The sequence below is a fragment of the Macadamia integrifolia genome, chromosome 11 (genome assembly GCF_013358625.1).
Source record: "Macadamia integrifolia cultivar HAES 741 chromosome 11, SCU_Mint_v3, whole genome shotgun sequence".
NCBI lineage: Eukaryota > Viridiplantae > Streptophyta > Magnoliopsida > Proteales > Proteaceae > Macadamia > Macadamia integrifolia.
Window position 1 is genome coordinate 31,165,930 of NC_056567.1, and position 10,310 is coordinate 31,176,239.

General features: G+C 38.2%; 1 non-coding gene across 1 annotated transcript; it reads left to right on the forward strand.

Annotated features, from left to right (window-relative positions):
- Positions 1-5,833: 5,833 nt before the first annotated feature.
- Positions 5,834-5,940, forward strand: LOC122094541. The gene has a single exon (XR_006144856.1). It is a non-coding gene; the product is annotated as a small nucleolar RNA R71 (small nucleolar RNA).
- The last annotated feature ends 4,370 nt before the right edge of the window (positions 5,941-10,310 follow it).

The following is a 10,310-nucleotide window of genomic DNA, read 5'->3' on the forward strand; positions in this document are numbered from 1 at the left end:
TTTTTATTTTTTTCTTCTTGCTTCCACGATTTTCCTTGCTTCTAATTTGATGTGGAAATCCCCTCCATGCCCTTAGTGCTTTAAGTGAGTGAAAAGCAGGAAATCTTCAACAAAATTCTCTAAAAAAAACAACCAGTGAGTGAGGAACTTGAGACCTCTTGATGAGCAAGGGAATTTTGTACACCATAGCTCACCAACTACGCTAGGTAGTTGTTGTTACCAAAAACAAATCTTTAATCACTTAAGGATGTGGTCCATCGATCCTTGTTGGCATTTAGAGTATTCATTGTACCTCTGGGACAATTACAAACGGGCTGGTTCTGCATCTCGGTTCAGTTCTGATCCATTATTCTTTTTCTGGCCCGAAAAGAATAATCATTTGTACAGGTGACCAAATGAATGTGTACTTTTAATTGAACACGTCCATCTTGCTCAGAATTTTGTCCTCTTCATAACTATGAAAAGAAATGTGACCTCTTTACGTGTAAAATTGAAGATATAGCGCCCGATAGTCCTTAAGGCCTTGAAAATATAAAACCTGCAAAAAGAGAGTAAAACCCAAGGTAGCTCCATTCTAAATATGTAAAAGGCATGTTTTACTACCCTAGATTTCACACATAAATGTGCTCATCAGAATTTTCCCACACTTAGACTTTGCTATTCCTTGAGCAAAACAAAACGAAAAGAATAAAAACATAACTCACTTTCGTAGGAATCACGGTTGCACTTAGGTCACCCCTAGTGGACGAGTTGTGTCTCGTGGGTGTTTGCAGTGAATATACACTCAAAATTCAGAATAAAAAAATTCCAACTTTGGCTAAAGGTAAGGCCCATACCAATCCAGAGCAAAGATAATTTCTCTGACAAAGGGCCCCCACATTTGAACTTTTATTACCCTTTATCAATTCCAGACACTAGCATATTTCTTAATTTGGAACTCACCTCGTCTCTTCCAAAACATCCTTATCTTAGGGCAAAACCACTTGTGAAGAAATAGGGAACCAATGACTAAGGCGTTGGAGTATTTTTTACCAAACATGTTACCAAGCATTAATGACATTTGCACATTTTTTCTCTTTTTTTTTTTCACTAATAAACTCTATTCTACTCCACTACTTTTGGCCTGAATGACATGGTGAAGCAAACACCAGACATCCAAGTTACTATGTAGCTTCGCTTTTTGCATATGCCCACAAAGGCAGTGATGCTAGAGTTACTTCAGAAGTTTCCTCCCAAGGAATCTCGATCAAGACACCACGCTTCCTGAGGCGCAATGCCCTATCTAGTTCCAAGGGAATCAACTCTTATTATTCTTTATACCACATTTCACATTTCATTTAAAATTGTGCATTTGTCAACCCATGCCAAATTAAAAAGAAGGTCTCAACTCCAAATCAAAAGTACAAGGAACCCACAAACTTACATATAGTCCATCACCATAAAACAGGGGTCTTTTATTTTTCAAAAGAAAGTCTCATCTTAAGACATAGGCTTGTTTCTTTCTTCTCAACAGGGTTTTTATACGTTCAAAATGGGTACCTTAATCAAAACTTTTATTTTCATATATCAAGCATCCGAATGGTCTGATCATTAGCCAAAAACCAAAGTAGGACTTCATCCTTAGCAAGCTCAAAAATAAAAAGAAAAACAAACAAAACAAAGTGAAAAAAAAAACAAAAACTAGTTTCCCTCCCCCACACTTAAGTCATGTAATTTCCTCAATGCATGGAAAGAATTAAAAGCAAAGACAATGCAAGGGGGTCATACTTGATTAATAGTTAGTCATCAATGTAAAAAGGTTCATGGAGATCCATGACCTCTTCACTACTAGTAGTAGGAAACTCGAGGAACGGTTTCAAACGTTGACCATTAACCTTCGAAATTACCCCTGTTCCTGGATTCAAAATCTCCACACCCCCATGGGGATATACATTATGAACAATAAATGGGCCAATAAAATCCGCATTGGAGAACCTTTGCGGCAGTCTTCTTAGGTCCAAAGTGTCCACCACATGCATGATCATGACAAAAAGAGAGAATGGAATGTTGCTCATGATCAAGAACACATCATCAGATAATCTGATCCGGACATATCTTAAACAAATAAGGATCATCCCAGAAAAAGTGCTTAACTTGGGAATGAAACCTATACTTATCTTAGGTGGACCAGTGATCCAGAGTCACACCTGAAACTAAGAAGTTGACAATGTCAGCAAACCATGGTTCACTGGACATTGCAAATAATTGTTCATCTGGAAAGTTCTCGTTGACTGGAGAATCAATAGTCAAGGAATTGGGAAGCCGGGATAAATGGTCTGCAACTAGGTTTTCAACTCCTTTCTTATCCCTAGTTTCTAAATCAAACTCCTGCAAAAGTAAAACCCACCTAATGAGACGGGCTTTGGCATCCTTCTTCTGAACTAGGTATCTGAGGGCAGAATGATCAGTATACACTACCACATGTGAACCAACTAAGTAAGACCGAAACTTTTCTAATATAAACACAACAACTAAAAATTCTTTTTCAGTGGTTGTATAATTTAGTTGTGCATCATTTAAGGTCCTACTAGCATAGTAAATGACAGTGGGTAACTTATTAATCCTTTGACCCAAAACTGCTCCTATGGCAAAATCCGAAGCATCACACATCAGTTCAAAAGGTTCAGTCCAAACAGGTGGTTGAACAATGGGTGCATTGGTCAACTCCTTCTTAAGTTGCTTGAAGGATTCTAGGCACTCTTTGGAAAACTCAAAAGTCTGATCTTTGACAAGTAATGAGGTGAGAGGTCGGGTTGACTGACTAAAATTCTTAATAAACTTTTTGTAGAAGCTTGCATCCCTAGAAAAGATTGAACATCCTTAACAGATTGAGGAGGTGGTAAATTATCAATTAAATCCACTTTGGCTCTATCTACCTTAATTCCCTCCTTGGATATTATATGGCCTAAAACAAAACCAGATTTAACCATAAAATGGTATTTCTCCCAATTCAAAACCAAATTCTTAGATATGCATCTTTTCAAAACTAGGGAAAGATGATGAAGACATTCAGAATAGGAATTCCCATGAATTGAAAAGTCATCCATAAATACTTCTAAGAATTTTTCGACCATGTCAGAAAAAATGCTCATCATGCATCGTTGGAACGTAGCAGGGGCATTGCAAAGCCCAAAGGGCATACGCCTGTAAGCAAATGTTCCATATGGGCATGTAAAAGTGGTCTTATGTTGGTCCTCTAAAGCAATTGGGATTTGATTATAGCCAGAATATCCATCAAGAAAACAATAGTATTCATGTCCAGCTAACCTCTCTAACATCTGGTCAATGAATGGCAATGGGAAGTGGTCCTTCCAGGTTGTCGCATTTAACTTCCTATAGTCAATGCACACACGCCATCCTGTTTGGACACGGGTAGGGATCAACTCATTATTGGCATTAGGAACTACAGTCACACCAGACTTCTTAGGCACTACGTGAAATGGGCTTACCCATTGGCTGTCAGAAATAGGATAAATTATTCCATGATCCAAGCACTTTAGGATCTCTTTCTTAATGGCTTCCATCATCATTGGGTTAGCTCTCCTTTGGGGTTCCGTGGATGGTTTGGAATCCTCCATAAGATGTATATGATGTTGCACAATAGAAGGGCTTATACACTTGATATCAGCCATGGTCCAACCTAGGGCTTCCTTATTATCTTTTAACACTTTAAGTAACTCCTCTTCCTGGATAGAAGTCAAATTTGAAGAAATTATTACAGGAAGAGTCTGGTTAGGCCCTAGGATAGCATACCTCAAATTAGATGGCAACTCCTTAAGATCTAGCTTAGGGGGCTCAACTATGGAAGGTTTGGGAATGGAATTGGAAAGGGGTCCTAAGGGCTTCACGAGTGTATGAAGACTCAAGACTTCAGAAAAGAAATTTTCACTGTCATCATCCAACTCATCCATACACTCTTGGAATTCTGAATCAAAATCAATATCAAAGTTGGTAACTAAATCATCAGAAAAATCCAGAAAATCCTCAAGCATATTAATCTCTTCTTCCATATGTGGTTGCTTGCCAATCCTAAACATGTTAAACTCAACAGTTTGGTTACCAAAAGATAATCTTAGGAAACCATTTTGACAATTGATGAATGCATTACTAGTAGCTAAGAATGGTCTTCCTAGAATTATTGGGATCTCATCCTTGGTTGAGAAGGGCTTAGTATCTAACACAATGAAATCAACAGGGAAAATAAATTCACCCACCTTTAGTAAGACATCCTCAACCATCCCTTTAGGAATCTTAATAGACCTATCTGCCAACTGAAGAGTAGTTCCAGTGGATTTCAATTCTCCCAATCCTAGTTGCTTGTACACATGGTAAGATAAAAGATTCACACTTGCGCCAAGGTCAAGTAAGGCATGCTCAATGTAGGTGTTGCCTATGACACAAGATATGGTAGGGCTCCCTGGATCCTTATACTTGGCTGCTATAGGCTGAGTAATTATGGAACTAATGTTACCTACCAAGAACGCCTTTTTGGGCACACTAGTGATACGTTTGTGAGTACACAAGTCTTTCAGTACCTTTGCATAGGCGGGGATCTGGGATATGGCATCCAAAAGAGGGATGTTCACTTCTACCTTTTTGAAGACTTCTAAAATTTTATCCATGGAAGCAATCTTCTTTTTGTTTACCAAGCGATTAGGAAATGGGACAGGAGGAACGAAAGGACTGTCAGAGATTTGCCCTTTTTCAGAAGAATCATTTTTGGTTTCCTCAACCAAATCATCTTTAGTTTCAAAAAAATCTTTAGGTTCATCATACGAACCTAAAACAAGAGGCACACTTGTGTCCTCAACTGAAGAAGAGTTAACAGGACTAATAGATGGGGAAGATTTAGAAACACTTTGTTGGTACTCTCTACCACTCCTAAGGGCATAAACAACATTACATTGGTTAGAGGGCCCTTGTTGGGTCTGACCTTGTAATATATTCAGTGGTGCATTAGTTGGTCCTTGTGAACTAACAGGCTGATGATGCCTAGGGTTAGGCTCTGGTTGACTGGGTAAAGTTCCCTTCTCCCTCTCACGCATAATTGAGACAACTTGGGTAAGTTCTCTCGTAAGATTTTGATGGCTTGTCATGAGGAGGGCCATATTTTTTTCCAAGTCCCTAATTCTACTTGCCTCTCCAGTGTTAGTAAACCCAGGGGGTTGCTGATAAGATGATAGGAGAGGGGCCCTAGGAAAACTCGCCTGAGGTCCTACATTTGACCTAGGAAAAGTATTTTGGGAAAAAAGATTGTTGTGCAAAGGAAGGCCTTTGGGGTCCAGGTTGACCTTGATTATAGAAATTGGAAGGTCCTGCTTGGTTGCCTTGATTCCAAGAGAAATTTGGGTGATTTCTCCATCCTGGATTATAGGTGTTACTATATGGATTATTCTGGTATAAGGCATTAACACTATCATTAGAAGTGCCCCCAGAGGTGTTGGGGCATTCTTCTATGACATGTCCAGGGGATTGGCACCAAGCACAAATCTTAACTAAATGGACTGATGATGGCTCTCTAGGAACAATAGCCTCAATCCTCTTGATTAGGCTATCCAAATGGGCTTCCTTGGCTACTATCCTATCCACAAAATATCCTTTTCCTCCTATGGTTCTTTCACTCTCGTGGGTTGATTCCCACTCACGGGTTTTGTCAGCTAAGTCAACTAAGAATTCCCATGCCTTTCCTTCATCTGTAAAGGATGTGAATCCCTCAGGGCACATAGACTCTATCATTTGTTTAGTTGGATAATCAATACCCTCATAAATTATTTGACATAAATGCCATAGGTCTAGGCCATGGTGAGGGCATTCTTGGAATAGATCCTTGAATCTCTACATAAGTTTGGAAAATGACTCACTAGGCTTTTGCCTAAACTGAAGGATATCACTTCTAAGCTTATTGGTCTTGTGAGTTGGGAAAAACTTCTTAAGGAAGACAACTGTGAACTGTTCCCATGAGGTTATGAAATTTATGGGCAATCCATACAACAACTTTTTAGCTTGGTCTTTCAATGCAAAAGTGATAAACCTAAGCTTAACAGCATCATCAGAAAGTTATTGGATCTTAATTAGAACACATACCTCTTCAAATTCCCTTAGAAATAGGTATGCATCCTCAGAGGTCAACCCATGGAAGTGGGGTAACATAGTGATGTATTGAGATTTGAGTTCAAAATTATTGCCCTGGGCTTGTGGTAGAACTATGCAAGAAGGTTGGGCTATTCTAGCAGGGTAGAACCTATCTTTCAGAGATTTAGGTGAAGGGTTTTGCTGTTGGTCTCCCATATTGAAGGGTTTTAAAGAGAGCAAACATATATGGTCACTACTTGTTGGATCTCTTCTTTCTAACTGATTCTTAGTATTACGTACCCACCTAACACTCATGCAATAGAAAACTACCCGCAACTAAAGTAAGACAAGCACAAAAGAATGGATAGCAAAACTTTTTTTTAATGATTTTTTTATTTTTTTTAATTTTTATTTTTATTTTTTTTGGCTTTTTGGGAGCTTATCGGCAGGGATCCGGGGTTGCTCAGGTCAATTCCTGAGGTACTGCTACAGGGCGAAACCTGTCTTTATCATACTGTGAGGCATGGCGACCTCCATCGATACAACTATGATTGCAAGTTGTTTTTCTCAGGAATTTAACAAAAGAAAAGGAAAAACAAAACAAAGCAAACAAAACACTCCGATTTACTAAAAGAAAGCGAAAAATAACATGGAACTGTCTCCCTAGCAACGGCGCCAAAAACTTGTTTGAAATTTAAAATGTAACCGTAAGCGTACGGATCAGTGTAGCTACGGGTCGAACACAGGGAGAGCAGCCACTTTATTTTTTTATTTCTTTTAATAATGCGAAAGTGAACTGATTAATGGTTGTGATCTAATTCTAATTACCGTCCTAAACATATGTATCTAAAATAACATCCTAACCATTCGTCATCTAAGAATTTAAAGATGCAAGCCACGCAATTAAAATTAAATAATTAAATAACTAAAAATAAACAACCCACACAATAAAAAAAAAATAAATAAAGGAAAAAAAATGCTGAAATAAAAATAAAGTAAAAGAAAGGGGATAAAGCTAGAGAGAGACTCAAAAGTAGGTTTTTCTACTTAGCCCGAGGGATGCATCATAATATGAGCTTCCCTACTTGACCAGAGAGTCACTCTTACAAGGGTTACTCTACTTGGCTTTAGGGAAAGGGAGACAATTAAAATAAAAACAATAAATTGATGCTTCTATGGCTAGGAGGGGCAAAGCCAACACATACACTAGTCATGAACCTTGGGGGAAAGGGATGGCAATAATGTAACGACTGAAATTAAAATTTTAAATTAAGAAAGAAAGGGTAGTCAGAAGAGGGAATGAGAGGGGGGAGAGAAGACTACTGAAGGAGCCTACTTACTTGAACTTCAACCCTTGAACTGAAAACTTGATCGATTTGAGATACTACCAGTACTAAAAACCAGATCTGAAATAAACCAAATCTGAAATTTCTAGTACTAGAGAAAACAAATCTTGAAAAAAAAATTGTTCCACGGCTCGTGATCTTGTCACCTAGATCTAAGCCTAGAACTATAACTTAAAAAATTACAACTCAATTGCATAAATCATAAACATAAAAGGGCTGAATAAAAATTAAATAGTGCTTACATTAATTAAAATAAAAAAAAAATCTATTACAAAAGTGATTAAAGAAAAGATAAAGAAGAATTAAAACTAAAGAGAGAGCAAGAGAAAGAGAGAGCAACTAAAAAAAACTAGAAGAAGAATGAATTGTCTCCCGTCCTCTTACATGAGTTGTATTTATAGGGAATGGGGAGGTAAGGTAACAATTTTCTCTTTCCTAAAAGAGAGAAACCCACAATTGATTGTGAGATCTTTTGAGACCAAAAGTGCTAAGGTGGAGGAGAGAGAAGAGAGAAATAAATTTTGAGAAAGTTTCTATAATTTTTTTGCTTATTTTCTTTCCTCTTTTTTTTTCTAATTTATTTTTCTTCTTTTTCTCTCTCCTAGGGACGATTTTCTTCTTGCTTTGTGTGATTTGGACAATATTTTGGTGATGATGTGGGGGAGAGAGAAGATTTGGACAATCTTTGGTTCTCCCTTTTTTTTCTTTCCTTTTTTTTTTCTTCTCTTCTTGCTTCCAAGATTTTCCTTTCCTTTTTTTATTTTTTTCTTCTTGCTTCCACGATTTTCCTTGCTTCAAATTTGATGTGGAAATCCCCTCCATGCCCTTAGTGCTTTAAGTGAGTGAAAAGCAGGAAATATTCAACAAAATTTTCTAAAAAAAACAACCATGAGATTCGAACTTGAGACCTCTTGGTGAGCAAGGGAATTTTGTACACCATAGCTCACCAACTACGCTAGGTAGTTGTTGTTACCAAAAACAAATCTTTAATCACTTAAGGATGTGGTCCATCGATCCTTGTTGGCATTTGGAGTATTCCTTGTACCTCTGGGACAATTGCAAACGGGCTGGTTCTGCATCTCGGTTCAGTTCTGATCCATTATTCTTTTTCTGACCCGAAAAGAATAATCATTTGGATGGGTGACCAAACGAATGTGTACTTGTAATTGAACACATTCATCTTGCTCAGAATTTCGTCCTCTTCGCAACCATGGAAAGAAATAGGACCTCTTTACGTGTAAAATTGATGATATAGCACCCAATAATCCTTAAGGCCTTGAAAATATAAAACCTGCAAAAAGAGAGTAAAACCCAAGGTAGCTCCATTCTAAATATGTAAAATGCATGTTTTACTACCCTAGATTTCACACATAAATGTGCTCATCAGGTTATGGGCCTAGGACCCAGGGGTTAAGCATCCAATCTGCTTGGTTCAACCGATCTTATTGCTAGATGCTTGAGAGTGAATATTTTCTATAATTATTACTATTTCATATGTATGGCTAAGTTATCACACATATATACATTAAAATTCAAACTATTACATACACTAAAAACAAGGCTTATTAGATATTTACATTATGCTTAAATGAGGAGAGAGATTATACTTGAATTTGACCCTTGTTTCGGGTCAAGAGGGGTGGACCCCTTATTGGTACTGGCTCTGATTGTCTTTTGTGTTCTCCTATCTCAGGGGAAGATGGTCCTGACCTCCAACTTCCTTTCTTGAGAGATGCTGATTGTGATGGTATCCGGACAGAGTTCTAGCTAGGAACAGTTGCTTTCGGATTTGGATTCGAACAGAGCTTCTAGTAGGGAAGGCTATTTTTGGGCTTGGGATGAGGTGGCACTTGGTAGAGCTTCTATTGGGGATAGGCTAAGGGAGGCCTAGGCTGTGGTGGCACTTTGGCAGAGCTTCTGCTGGGAATAGGCTAAGGGAAGGCTAGGCTGAGGTGGCACTTCGGATAGGGGTTCGGCTAGGAAAGGCTCTTTCTGAAAAGAAACGGGCCAACCTAAAAATGGATTGAAGAACTCCAAATTCTCGAAGAACACTTTGACGATCCGAACAGAGTTTCAGATCTTAACAAAGACCTCTTCGTAGACCCAAAGAACCTCAAAAAGGGGGGGTTTCTATCTTAAGAATGCTAAAAAATGCTCAAGAACACTCAAGAACGTACTATTTTTGGTTAAAAACTGGATCTAACTAAGAATTTGAATTGAAGATCTTCAAGATCCTGAAGAACACTTTGAAGATCTGAATGAGTTTTTGGATCTTGACGAAGATCCGAATGAGTTTTTGGACCTTGACGAACATCGCTCTGAAGATCAGAAGAAAATCAAGAGGGGCGAGGGGAGGAAAATTTCACTCTAAAAGGGGATTCTGGTGTGTTAATGTCTTTTACTTTTTAAGGGAGGGGGTATTTATAGTTTTTTTTCAGCCAAATAGAAGAGGGGTAATCCTTTTATCCAGTGGACGAAAAGGGGGGCTCTTACCTAAAGTGAAGAGATAGGATTTTTATCCAATGGGTAAAAGGGGGGTTGAAGGCAAAAATGGATGGGGAGGGCTTTTGTCTAGAGGGTAAAAGGGGGTTTTCAGAAAAATAGGAGGAGAGAGAAATTTTAGCTAAAAAAGGTGATTTTTAGAAAAGTGGGAGGAGAGAGAAGGTTTAGGTGGAAAAGGCAATTTTCAGAAAAGTAAGAGGAGAGAGAAGGTTTAGCTGAAAAAGGTAGTTTTAAAAAAAGCAAGAGGATAGAGAAGGTTTAGCTAAAAATGGCAGTTTTCAGAAAAACGAAGGAGAGAGAAAGTTTATCCAAAAAAGATGGTTTTCAAAAAAGTGAGAGGAGAGAGAAGTT